Here is a 14137-nt window from a genome sequence, read left to right on the forward strand (position 1 = left end):
GCCAATAGTATTTTACTCATGATTTCATCCAAAGATCCATCAGGGTGTAAAGTTGTGAAATAGAGCCAAGATCCTTTGTTGACAAACGCAGTATAAGTTCTGAAACTTAGTGAGTAGTTAAAAGACCATGAGCATCAGGGAAGAACAAAGCAGAAAACCTAAAGCCTTACCACTCACACCATCCAGGTCAGAAAGTGGGGGCAGTTGTTTTATTTTTTGCAATGCCAGCTCCTGTCCAAGAAATATGTCAGCTTTGGGTCCAACAGATCCATTGGCAGCCCTGCTGCACCCACAACCCCACAATCCCTGTTATGCTCTTTTGGTTGGGGGGGCAGGGGGCTATGACGGAACAGCACTGGCAGTAGTGTGTGCTCTACCACAGTTCCGGCAGGTACAGTGAGAGCCTTCACGGCGGCAGAGCCCACCCTCCCTACTTGCACAACATGGCACAGGAACACTCCCACCTTATTCTTAAGCCCTCCAGCAGCACAAATCAGGGGTTAGGATTGCTCTATTAACCAAATACAATGGTCATAGGCTGAAGAATTAACACAAAACCAGCATGAATGGTGCTTCCTTCACAGAGCACTGCCAAGACTCTTTGAAGAGAAAGTGTGCAACAAGATTTCTACACTTGTTACAACTTTTCGGAGAAAACAAATCATTTACTCCACAAGAGTACTCTACCATTATTATTCCAATAATAGTCTCTGCTGCCTGGGTATGGTGCTGACATTATACTTTCTAAGCCATTTGGCAAGATTTCACCAAAACAATTCAACATAGATCTTGTCATGCCTTAAAATGACAGAAAACGGCTGAAATACAAAGCCAAAATCCAGAAATGCTAGAACAGAATGAACTGACCTGAGCATATTTATACTTAAGCCCTAAATGTTTTGAGATTTTGATTTACAAATCAGTATTTTGTATCATTTCCCCTTTCTTTACTATGTTACTCTACCAAAAAACAACAACAATAAAGAAAAGACTATGACACACTTTCTTGGTGTTACATTTCACATGCAATCTTCTTGAATCAACTACAACTTCAGCAGGACATCAGAAAATTATTAGGTGTGTTATCAAAAAAACGGTCAGCAATTCAGAGTTCTACAATTCATGGTTGAGAGATTTTATGACTGAAGGGCTATTATTTTCCAAGAATGCTTACTGCTGCAGCATAACATTGTTCTGAAAGCAAGAAAACACACACACATACACTTATGAAACCCCTTGTCTGCAATCTAGTTCCATCCCTTCAATCTAAAGGGCAGCTTGGCTGCCCCAAAGTTTGTGTCACCCTTCCAAGACAATTAAAGAGATTCAACTGAGTGTTTTCTGTTTCACAGCAGTGCACCATCAGAAATGTGGCATCTATAGACAGCACATATATGAGCACAACTAAAAAGATAGGCAAGTCACGCTTTTCTATTTGCCTCTGCTAAGATTCAGCCTGAATCTATGACACTTCTCAACCAGGCACACTACTGGAAAGGAAGCTCTTTGCTCATCTGTCAAAAAAAAAAATCCACTTGTTGATGGGTAGCAACTAGAACCACTGCCTGAATCTGTTCACCTTTTTCAAATTAAAAAGGGGAAAGGCACCTGTGTCAAGAGTTCCCTTACTCTGGTAGCGATGTGATAGTTTTGATTTGCTCACCAATGCAATGACCTCTCTTTCAGACCACGGACTTGTTGTACTCATACTATACATGTAGCTTTTTACTTCTGCTGTTGATACTGCCATCTAAACCCAGGACCACTGTTTCCAAACTCCTCTAAGGGGCGAAGTGGGGAATAAGGCTTGCTGGAAAATGCCTTTGGATGGCGTTCGTCACAGAGAATTACAACATCCCATCAGTGCTCATGAGAGACACTCTTCTCCCTCTTGGAATGCAAATCAGGAAGCCACACACTCCAGCACACACGCGCGCAAGCACACGGCTTTAGGAACCGCCTGGTAGAGCAGGAAGACAGTTTTTGCTCTCTTTCATGGTACCCACCACGCCAGAATGTGCCAAGCGGGGAGTCACTGCAAACCCCAAGAAACTTAGTGCAACTGGACAGCAGTAGCACGATGGATGCATAAGGATCTGTGTGTATGCGTTTTGTAGAGTGTGTGTCATTTACTACAGGGGGTTCAGGGGAAAATAGGGAGAGCCTTGTATCCCTCCTCCTCCTGCAACTTCCTCCCATGCAAGGCGAGGTACTCACCCCACCCCTGTGGTTCGAAGCTCTGCCAGCTCCAGCCGATCCCCTCTGAAAGCATCCAGGACGGAGCAAAACGTGCACTCCTTTCTTGGCCGGCGCTCTGGAGCTCGCCGAGCAAACACGAGTTCAGCAGCTCCAACTCCAGCCGGCGGTGGCGGGTAATTCCATTGGAACGGAGGGTGGGGGTGGGGGGAGGTGAGGAGGGAAAGGAAAGAAAGAGAAAGCGAGCCAGACTCCTCCGAGCCGGTTAGGAGATCATGGTGCCTCCTGCTGTGGAGCCAGCACCGCCGGACAGCAGCTGACGAAGCCGGGGCAGCCAAGCCTGGCCAGCACTCGCCTCGCCAAGTCCCGGCGGGAGAAGTCCTCAGGCGCGCGCAGGACGGGGCATCCTCTCCGGGCCGGGTGCGGCATACACGGAACTCCCCCGCTCTCCCTCCGCCGGCACCCTGCCTCAGCTCAGCAGCGCGTGCCGGACTCAGCCGGATCCTGCCGCCTCCCCGCGCGGCGAAGCATTGCGCCGCAGAGCGCACATCCAGCAGCTGCTGCCGCCGCCGCCGCCTGGCCGGCTTATCTGTGAGGAAAGGCAAGGCAGGGGAGATTCCCGCTCGCCTCACCAACGAGCCTCCCGCCGCCGCCTCACTTCGGTGCTGCCAGGCTTCTCCCTCGTGCTGCGCGCCCTCCCCTTGCCGGCGCTTCCAGTGCTCTCTCCTCGCTTCGTGCTCGCGGGGTTCCTGGCGAAGCTCAGCGTTGGCAGCGGCGGCTTGAACGCCAAGCTCGCCTCAGCAGCGGCGGCAGCAACAGAAGAGCCTCCTCGGAGCCTCCCACGTGCCGCGTCTTCCGCGTGTGTGTGTGTGTGTTGGCGCGCGCGCCAACGGGCCAAGGAATAGCAAGGGGAGGGGCGGCGCAGGGTGTTTTCTCTCTCGCGCGCCTGCTCTCTGCCTCACGCTGTGGAACCGGGACTTTCCCTCGCTGCCAACTCCAGGAATCCCGCTTCGCCAATTGAGCCTTTCGCAGCAAGCCTTGCGAAGTAAAGCAGCTGAGGAAAGACAGAGCGGCGCGGCCCTCGAGCTGCAAGATGTTGAGGGCAGGAGCGAAGCGCTACCTCTCCGTAGCGCGCGCGCGCGCACTCGCGCGCGTAGGGAAGCACCTGGCGACAGTGGCGTAGCGTGGGGGGTGCAGGGGGGGCGGACGCACCGGGCGCAACATGGGGGGGGGGGCGCGCTAGCACTCGCAGCTCTAAAATCCACGGGTTAGGGGGCGCAAATTACTTGCCTTGCCCCGGGTGCTGACAACCCACGCTACGCCACTGCCTGGCGAGCCCCCTTTTTTCTCTCAAACTAATCTCGCGCGCGCTCACCGGCCCGAGTGGAAGCTGAGGCAAGGATTTCCTCATAAAATAAAGCAAAATAAAATAACACAAGCACGGGATATGGTAGCGCTTGACTAAGTTTACCTCAGCGTACTTACCAGCCCAGCTTTTGCCACTTTAAATGTTAGTCTAACTTTTTTTTTTAGTCGCTGAAAACTACTTCATAGCATCGTTTGGACCATATGTTGGTCCATATCCCCCCTACATTTCTCCGACATCCTGTTCCATAATACATGGTAATATTACTATTTATACCCCGCCCATCTGACTAGGTTGCCCCAGCCACTCTAGGCGGCTTCCAACACATTTAAAAGCAAACTAACACATTAAACATTAAAATGCATCCCTATACAGGACTGCCTTCAGATGGCTCAGGGGTCGACTATCTCCATACCCTTCAACATTTCTCTGATGAAAACAGGGACGACCTACCATACCCTCCAATATTTCTCCGATGAAAATAAAGATGTCCTAAGGAAAAGCAGGAAATTCCAGGAAAATGGCTTCTGTAAATCTGGGGCTTGCCCTAGAAAATAGAAACACTTGGAGGCAAGAGTGCCAACATGGTCTCTGACCGTGGGCACCCGGAACCATGGGTGCCATGCAGAATCAATGGCCCTGGCACCAAAATTTGTGGGTGACTGGAACCTCCATGGGGAATTTTTTGGTGCAAGGTGAAGACCATGCTATTTGCTCAGGTTTTTGAACATCTGTTATGATGTGTTTTCTCTTACTGTTCCCAGCTTTTAAGGTACTCTTTTATGTGGGATGCCTGTTACAGACAATTAAGTCTTTATACTGTCATCTTCCACAAACAGCACTTAGAGAATCATTTAGTTCAGGCAGACTTGAGCACAGCCTTGTCTCTGAACTTGTATTTCCAGAAATAAAATTAAGTAATACCTCTGAAGCAAACTTCTGTGCTAGTTTAATGGAAGAGATAATGGTTAGCATGTCTATAAATTATCAGATCTCTTTCCATGACCAAACTGTTTAAAGTAACATTGTTCTCTTTGATGCTGTTTATAATTTTTAATAATATGTTCTTTAGAGCAGCATACCAGATATAAAGGATAGTTTATTAAATGTGTCAGACAATTCTTCTGTTTAGTACCTGCTGGTCTCAAAACACTTAGCACTTAATACACATTGGATGCAAATCATAGCTCAGTCCATAGAGTATAAGACTCCTAATCTCAGGGTCATGAATTTGAGCCCAACATTGGGAGAAAGATTCCTGCACTGCAGGGGGTTGGACTAGATGAAACATTAAAGTGAGTGTACTGTACTAGTAAATGTTTAGCAATCAGAAGGAAGAGATAGCTATTAGGTGAGGTGGAATTATGGCTTTACCAAATTAGTAACTAAAGAGGAAACAACCTTATATGTGTTCCTAGGTTCAAATCAGGAAACAGCCAACTGCGTATAGTTCAGTGACACGCATTGTCACTGAAAAATAGTCCAGCAGTGCTGTCTTCAGTATTGCTGATGCTGAAACTATAATTGTTCCGTTAGCACATTGTACATTCAGGACAATGGGAATGGAATAGCCAGCAAACTGATTGATCTGACCTGAACAACCTTACCAGAGTCAATCTAGAAAGAGTTTTACGGATTGCTTGCCTTTGCTAGGAACACTTAAATTCTTCTTTCCTCAAAAAACAAAAACAAAAAAGGAAAGATTTTAAGGAACTGAAAAACACCTTTCCTTGAATACAATTGTCTGGGACAAGAAGTGTTGGAATGGCTTGTTTGCACAGCATATGGCCAGGGGAACTCGACAAATGTTAACACAGCTGAAACAAATATTTTTGGCCCAGTTTACAAGCTAGCAAGCAAATGAATAATGGATTTGTCTCCTCTTCCACTTTGTAGAGTCCAATATTACTCATCCAACTATGTTTGTAAGCTTTGCTGACTTTCCACAATAACATAAATTATGGTTGATCTCCTGCACATCATGCCTACAATTAGAATGATAACAACATGGATTCCACATTCATATCCTAAAGACCATACCCAATTTTGTGGATAATTATGATATAGAAAATACATTATTATGAGGATGGGAATCATGAAGCAATAACTGCAATGATAAACCATGACTATAGCAATGACAATACTCATGACATTGATACTGTAGGACTGTGGAATTACAGTGAAGGGATCAGGGTGTAACTAGTATCTCATCATGAAATACTGTAACTTAATAGATCCACCTCTGTGTTGCAAGTTCTAGATACTAGGGATATGCAGCAGATTTGGATAAATACAAATCAAAGTAGACCACTTTGGACATATTTAGGGCTTGTATGAGTTGAAGTGGAATCTTTCTGAAGTGCCCCAAACCAAATTGAGGACCTCTGAAGCAATCTGTTCTGCTGCAGTAATTTGGATGCAAACAGGAGTCTCTATGTGCATTGTTTGCATAACAACAAAACACTAAGGTGAATGTTCTGTCAGCACAACAGGATCTTCTCCCTCTCTCCTCCCCCCAGGCACCTGCTCTGTTCTAGGGTTTCCTCAAACCTCGGGAGCAGATTTGGGAAGGGCTTGGGGGAGAGGGGAAGTCCTGTCACACAAGCAGAAGTTATTGTGCTCACAGGGCTCATTAGTAGAATACCACCTATGTGGACTTAGAGGTAAGGTCAAGTTTTTAGTTCTATTCATGCAGAAAAGCTAGCACACAAGCACCCGTAAGGGCCCCTGCAGTTGGGACACTCAGTTGTGGGGTGTCTCTATCATGCAGAGCTCTTACCAACAAACAGGAGCTTGAGGTGTTGAGCTTTCCTTAGAGATAGCTGCATGCAATTCATGATTGCTCCAGGAAGAAGATGCAAAGTCAAGGATAGGGCTAAAAATATGGTCCCATTCTTGTGTAAACATATGCCCTGCATGTGAGTAATCATCATCATCAAACCTTTTATTGGCATCACGCATGTGTGAATAGGGCTAGTATGTCTGCTAAAAGAAAAGCATTTCTCTCCATGCTTGAAAATGCCAGGGTGAAGAGAAAAGGGAAGGATAGCTGTTTTGTGACTGACAGGTCTAGTTTATAATCAGGTGAGTGGTTTCTACTGGGGGTCTTAACGGGAACAGCTGGCCAGTGCTGTGCCACTGCCCTCCTGACAGCATTGTCATTGTTGCTTTCTGTGATAGGGTGGGGTAGGGTGGCAGCAAGGTTGCAGCTGTGTAGGCACACAAGTGGGAGTGCTTAATTAGCCCCAGCAGTGCTGCTGCACAGCCCTCACCCCATCACTGCTCTGCCCTCTCTATGTACCATCCGGGTAAGCAGCAGTTAAGTCACTGTCAGACCATCCTGTTTGTTCCTGGCTCTCCAGTAGCAATGCTTTGGAGGAGGATGTTGAAGTAATATATATCCTTGTTCTTCTCAATTGCGTTAGTGATGTTAGCTTGGAAGATGTTGGCTGTTCAAACCCTTTGGCTTCTGCCACATGTCTCCATGCTTCCAATCCAGTCACATCAGTTTTTGCAGGAAAGTAAACAGATGAACAACCAATCAAACAAAAGATCCAAGATACATAGATCATTTGTTGGGCGGTTCATCTGACCTCATCTGTTTTCTATTACATAATTAGAGACCTTCTCCTTCGATTTGGTTGGACTATACTGGCAACAGGAGAACTTGCTAAGAGCTGCTTCTTGAAAGATGTTTGCTGTACATAACAGATTGTTAATATGATAACAAAAGGATTCAACACCAGCAATTTCCAGGAGAAGGCTGCCTCAGATGGCCAATTTAACCTTTACATTTGGATCAAATGCGATCAAAAACAACATGACTTTTTGTAAGAATTCTTCTGGCTACCAACTGGGTGTACAGCTAAGGATACATTAAAACAACAACTTCCTGGCTCATAGCTCAGAATTAGCAACTACATTACAACAGTAGGTCCAACCCTTTCCCATCATCGTTATGCCATTCTGTGATTATGCATTTTGCATGCGATGGTTATCCAGACAGAGATAGGATTGATCTGTGCCCTCAAGGAGAATTGATTATTCTGCATTACACTATTAAAATGTCCTCTCATTGCTAGGCCTTGCTTCAACATATAAGAATGCTATTTTGTCAACAGCTTGTACTCACAAGCTAAAAGATTAAATCTCTGCTAAACAGAAGCAGGTCAGGCCTCAAGGAAATACTCTGAATTAGATTTGGGGACCCAACAAAAAACACATGGGGGACTTTTAAAAATTGCATGTCACAATTTATTTCCAGCAATGGCAAAGAAAGAGTTCTTTAAGGTAACTTGTCTTGTGTCATCTCTAGCTTGATTAGTGAAGAAAAATGCAGGATCATAAAACTATAACCACTGGAATCAGGCAGTAGCACACAGGAAACATCAGCAGGCCTCATGCTTTCTAGTTATTCTGACCAATACACAGACCTACTGGGGAGGAAATATATTATTAGACAGCAAAATGCTGATTAACAGTCATAGCAGAAGCCATGTACTCCTTAGCTGACTCATGAAAACGGCTGTGCCCAATTTTCACATGTTTATTTTTACAGGGCAACTTGGCAAGGTACTTCTTTTGAATTTTGTGTATGACTGTTTCCAGCTACTACATTTTCTATTTCAGTTGCTTTTTTGGCACCATCCCCTTGAGTCTAGACCAGACTTTCTCAACTTTGGCTCCCTAGATGTTCTTGAACTACAACTCCCATCATACCTAGGCACTGGCCTTGCTGGCTAGGAATGATAGGGATCCTAGTGCAACAACTTATGGAGACCCAATTTTGAGGAAAGGATGATCTAGACAGTGTAGTTCAGGCATAGGCAAACTCGGCCCTCCAGATGTTTTTGGGACTACAACTCCCATCATCCCTAGCTAAGAGGACCAGTGGTCAGGGATGATGGGAATTGTAGTCTCAAAACATCTGGAGGGGTGAGTTTGCCTATGCCTGGTGTAGTTCCACATGCTGATGACATCATTATAATATATAGCCAAGTAATTTAACGATGTCACTGTGGGCAAAGAAAGGTGCATTTTCCCCAAGTTACATTAATTATTTACATTTATAAGATTATAAGGTTAAGAATATGGAACTAATATTGTTTTATTATGGCCTGCCCTGGGACTTTAGGATGAAGGGCGGGTAATAAATTATCATTGTATTCTGCTTTCCTTCAAAGAAGCTCAGAGCAGAGTCTAAATTCCTTCTTTCCATTTTATTCTCACAATACCCTCATGAAGTAGATTAGGTTGAGAGAGAGTGGCTGGCATTATGTCACCCATTGAGTGTCCTAGCTAGATAATAATTTGAATCCAGGAGCTCTTGGTCCTAGTCTGACTGACACCACATTAGTTCTGTATCCCTTTGGCAAAAGAAACTGAGCTGATGCTCACAGCAGAGATGCCTCTGTCATGGGACACACCTTAACTTGCTGCACCCGTTTTGTTGCAGTGCAATGCAATGCAGCAAAACAGGAAGCTTCTATTCAGTTGTCTTGGCAACAGAGATGTCTCCCTTTCCTCCCCAGTGACACCTTTGATTAAAGAAGCATTGTTTTCCAGGGAACCAAAATATTCACAAAAATGGTCCCCCTTGTTTTGGCTCAATCCTACTCGAATCTCCAGTATCTGCTATGTATTAGTGCTTACTTTTTTTGCATTTGAAGTGAGCTATATGCAGTGATAAGCTCATTTTTAGTTATAACAAAATAATGGTTTACTATAACGCAACCTATGAAATAACAATCTTTCCCAACAGACGGGCTTGTGTTTTTATTAATATTGACCCATGCCTTTTTAACTGAGCTGTGCTTGCTTCCTTCAAAGCAAAAACAGCAGCAGCCTCATGCTATGAAATCCATCTAGTCTTCACTTATCTCTTTCTCTTCATTTCCATTGCAAAGATCTTTCATACTCCACCTCCCATCAATGCCCTTAATATTGAGGAATTAGTTCAGCTCCAGAAACAGGGTTACAGATTAGTTCCTATATTTGTACGGCAATTCTAACCAAGTTTACTTTATTCTTTCCAGCTTTGTATTTTACAAATGTATCCATATGTTTATACAGTGTTTTTATGTGTTCACAGCACTTTACTTTATTGCGTGCATTATCAAAGAAATATTTACCCCAAATTTATAAGACAGGCAAGTATTAGTGTTCCATATTGTAGAAGTGAGATGGAATTACACTAAAAGGTACTTATTTCAGCGAGTTTATGGGTACAGATAACTGTATTTCATTCATAATCCTAATATGAAATTTTGTAGAATACGAGCATAGTGAAGACATCTCAAATAAAAATTGTCTTGCAAAGAAAAGGGTATATTGTATCAGTGGAAATGAGGCAAGTCTATAATAAGAGAGGATTTAGTTTTGATTATCGCCTGCAAGTCATTAAGCGTATGAGATTTTTAAAAAGTTAAACTGTCCACTGTGCCATGTAATTTTCCCTGTGTTGTCATTTGTCCTATATTGGCAACTTTCACTGAAAAGGCAAGGTTTAGAGCCTACTCCTAAGTATATTTACATGGCAAATCCCCTTGCTTTTCAAGAAAAATGTGTTTAGTGCTGGAGATGATTCAGAACTACACACTTTCCACATTTTACAGTAAATGTCCAGAAACTGTTTATAGCATCTTGTGTCATAGCAGTTGCCTGTTGCCTTTCCTCTTTTAGAACATGTTGCACTTGGCCAAATAAACAAAAACAAAACACCTTTCTAGTTAAGGTGTACAATTCACAGTGGCTGCATGTGAATTGCATTGATTTCCACTAGCTGATCACTCTCTTCCAATAATACAGCAAGCTGAAAACAGCTACCTTATTTTTCGCTCTATAACACGCACCCGACCATAACACGCACATAGTTTTTAGAGGAGGAAAATCTGTAGGCATGCCACCCGTAGGCATTCCCTCCATAACACGCACAGACATTTCCCCTTACTTTTTAAGAGGAAAAAAGTGAGTGTTATGGTGCAAAAAATACGGTAATTGCACTCCTAAATGCACAATTCCATTCCAGCTAAAGTTTATCCATCAACTGCTAAGGCAAACTTCATCCATTAAAAAAGAACTCAACTCATATTACGGAGACCAACTCAATTTCTTACCTTTGGAAACTGACTGTATACATCCCACTACAAGTTCTATTTTAAGCTTCTCTTGAGATACCATATAAGGAGAACAGCCCCCACCATAAAATTACTAATCTGCCTAACATAGCAGCAGGACACCTGCTGTTGGTGAGTCATGTTTTGCATGCTGCAAGAAGTGTGTGCATATATATGAGTGTGTGCGGATTGGACAAAAAAACAGGATTCCAGGTGGAAAAATCGAAACTTGAGACAGAGCTGTTAGAACCAAAGACCAAGGTACTATCGAGAATGTATAACTTGCTGCTTAAATGGAACACTCAGGATGAGACAGTTAAATCAGCCATGATAAAGTGGGCTCAAGACATTGGGTACAATATTATGTTTGAAGACTGGGAAAGGTTATGGACCACCGGTATGAAATTTACGGCATGTAATGCCTTGAAGGAAAACATTATGAAAATGATATACAGGTGATACATGACCCCAGTCAAGCTTGCTAAGATATACCATTTGTCTGATAATAAATGTTGGAAGTGCAAGGAGGCTGAAGGGACATTCTTTCACCTTTGGTGGACTTGTCCAAAAGTGAAGGCCTTCTGGGAAATGATCTACAATGAGTTAAAAAAGGTGTTTAAGTACACCTTTCCTAAGAAACCGGAGGCCTTCCTCTTGGGCATTGTCGGCCAAAAGGTGTTAAAGAAGGATAGAACGTTTTTTATGTATGCAACTACAGCAGCAAGAATCCTTATCGCTAAATATTGGAAGATTCAAGATTTGCCCACACTGGAAGAGTGGCAGACGCAATTGATGGACTACATGGAGTTAGCCGAGATGACTGCCAGGATCCGAGACTTGGGAGAAGAAGCAATGGAGGAGGACTGGAAAAAATGTAAGGACTATTTGCAAAAATTTTATAAGTTATATGAACTATAGGATTTCGCATGACTTTGAATGTTAGCCCCAGCAACGAGAGTGGAATACATATGAAATTAGATAATATTAATGAAAGAATCAATGTTTAAATGGTCAAAAAGGATAATATGTTTGCTTATAGAGTAAATGGATAATAAGGGATTTAAACTTAAATTGCAATTGAAAGTACAAAAGAAACATATGAAACAAGGTTATAATTTGCTGATAAATTTATTGTCAAGATTGCACTGTGCGGGAGACGTGGGGAAGTCCGATGGAAAGTTGAAATAAGTTGTTGAAATGGTTTGTTTTCTTTCTTTTCTTTTCTTTCTTTTTCTTTGTTTGTTCTATACTGTATATCTTTATCTGGAAAAAATGCAATAAAAATTATTATAAAAATAAAAAAAATGAGTGTGTGCGGATTAATTTTGTAAAAAGGAAAGAAAAAGGCAACTGCTTACTTTCATTCTCTCTCTCTCTCTCTCTATTGGCTGTGCTTTTGTTTACCTCCATGCTACTCAACTCACTTATTTACAGTGTCCACTACATAGCTGTCAACTTTTCCCTTTTCTTGCGAGGAATCCTATTCGGAATAAGGAAATTTCCCTTTAAAAAAGGGAAATGTTGACAGCTATGGTCCACTAGGACCTAGGGGTTCCTATGGCTAACAGTTCTACCCCTGGAATCCTGGTGAGACTTCAAGCAATCTTCATCCTGATTAGCTACTCAGCAAGAAAAACACACTATCTGGTGCTTCAAAAGGCTGCTAGGTGTGAGATCAGAGACAAGAACCCTGTGTCAGGAACTGGGCCACTAGAGGAAGAGCTGAGTGCTGCCTCATGCATCTCTCCTGAACAATCAGCTGCCTCAGCAAACCAGTGTCTGGTGCCTAGATAGAAGCTGACCTTTCACTTTCCTGCCAGGAGATCTTGTATTGAATGAAGTCTGGGGTTTTCCCCAGTTCTTTAGAGCAGATTTGGAGGGTGTAGGGGGAGGAGAGAGAGAGAGAGAAAGTTCCATTGTGCAAACATAGGGACTTTGTTGGATTCAACCCCCTGACTGCCCTGAATACTAATCGAAATTGCTTTTGAAGTCAGCCATTTTGGACCTCAATAAATCATCAAGACTGATCTTTACAACTTTGCCTCAACAGTTTTCTTCTTAAAAAGTGAAAATAGAATAAATACTGACTTGCAAATTGAGTTTTGTAGTGTCTTTCTTGAAAAGCTTGTCTAGGGGACAGATAGACCCAGTTTAACACAATACTCATGTATTCCCAAACAATCTTATGACTTAAAAAAGTATATGACTACATAAAGAAGAAGAGGAGGAGGAGGAGGAGTTTGGATTTGATATCCCGCTTTATCATTCCCCTAAGGAGTCTCAAAGCGGCTAACATTTTCCTTTCCCTTCCTCCCCCACAACAAACACTCTGTGAGGTGAGTGGGGCTGAGAGACTTCAAAGAAGTGTGACTGGCCCAAGGTCACCCAGCAGCTGCATGTGGAGGAGCGGAGACACAAACCCAGTTCATCAGATTATGAGTCTACTGCTCTTAACCACTACACCACACTGGCTCTGATTCTGTGTTGTTTATAGATAGGTCAATGAACTATTTAAACATCTTGAAAGTGCAAAATGCCTGCATCAAGTGAAACATAAATAAGTATTTGGGTATATCACATATGTATGTGTCCTTCTAGATCTTCCCATAAGAAAGAAGGTCTTCACAATATAAGAGCCTGCTACATTACTCTGATCTAGTCCAGCATCCTGTTATTGCAGTGGCCAACCAAATGCCTGCAGGTATCCTGATGGCGGGACCTGAGCACACGTGCAGTCTGCCCTCCTGAGGTTTCCATCAACTAGTATTCAGAAGCATTTATACCTCCATCCATGGAGGTAGAGCATCTACCTAATGCAGTGTTTCCCAACCACTGTTCCGCGGCACACTAGTGTGCCGCGAGATGTTGCCTGGTGTGCCGCGAGATGTTGCCTGGAGGGAGGCGGGCGAGTCGGGCGGCGAGAGGCGGGGTGGCGGCGGCGAGGAGAGGCCGCTCAGCGTGGGGCTCTCGCCGTCTGCCTGCCTGGCTGCCTGCGAGCTCGGCGGGCAGCGCCTCCGTCCACAGCGCCCGCCTCGCGGCTCTCATTCCCTGCCCCTGCCAAAGCTCACCCAGCCAAGCCGCGCTCTCCTTCCTGCCTCGCTTTGCTGCCTCCCCCCCCCACCCCCAAAGCTTGGAGGTTCCCCGGCAAGGGGGAGGGAAAAAAATTGAAACTTACACTTTCGTGCGTCCCTCCCGGCGTGACGCGCGCTGACGTCACGGGGCTGTAATGGTGGTGTGCCTCGAGATTTTTTTCATCAAACAAGTGTGCCTTTGCCCAAAAAAGGTTGGGAAACACTGACCTAATGCAACCTCTTCCTTGGAATGTGTAAAAGTAAAATTACTGGTGGGCAAAGCCTATTCAAAGCTTCTCTAATCTTGTGCAGAATTTAGTATCCTGAGGATCTAAGCTTTCTTTTTAAGTTTTGAGTACTTGCGATTATCAATATATTTAGTGATGAGC

The 14137-nt window shown here is 43.9% G+C and overlaps 1 protein-coding gene across 1 annotated transcript in view; it reads right to left on the reverse strand.

The window, feature by feature from the left end:
• SGCD (sarcoglycan delta) overlaps nt 1–2392 on the reverse strand; it is a 400176-nt gene extending 397784 nt beyond the window's left edge. The window contains exon 1 of the mRNA XM_081181154.1: nt 2218–2392. The gene's annotated coding sequence lies outside the window, so the exon portion shown is untranslated. The remainder of the gene's footprint in view (nt 1–2217) is intronic.
• Nucleotides 2393–14137: the final 11745 nt, after the last annotated feature.

Source organism: Podarcis bocagei (genome assembly GCF_964188305.1).
Source record: "Podarcis bocagei genome assembly, chromosome: 2".
Classification (NCBI taxonomy): Eukaryota; Metazoa; Chordata; class Lepidosauria; order Squamata; family Lacertidae; genus Podarcis; species Podarcis bocagei.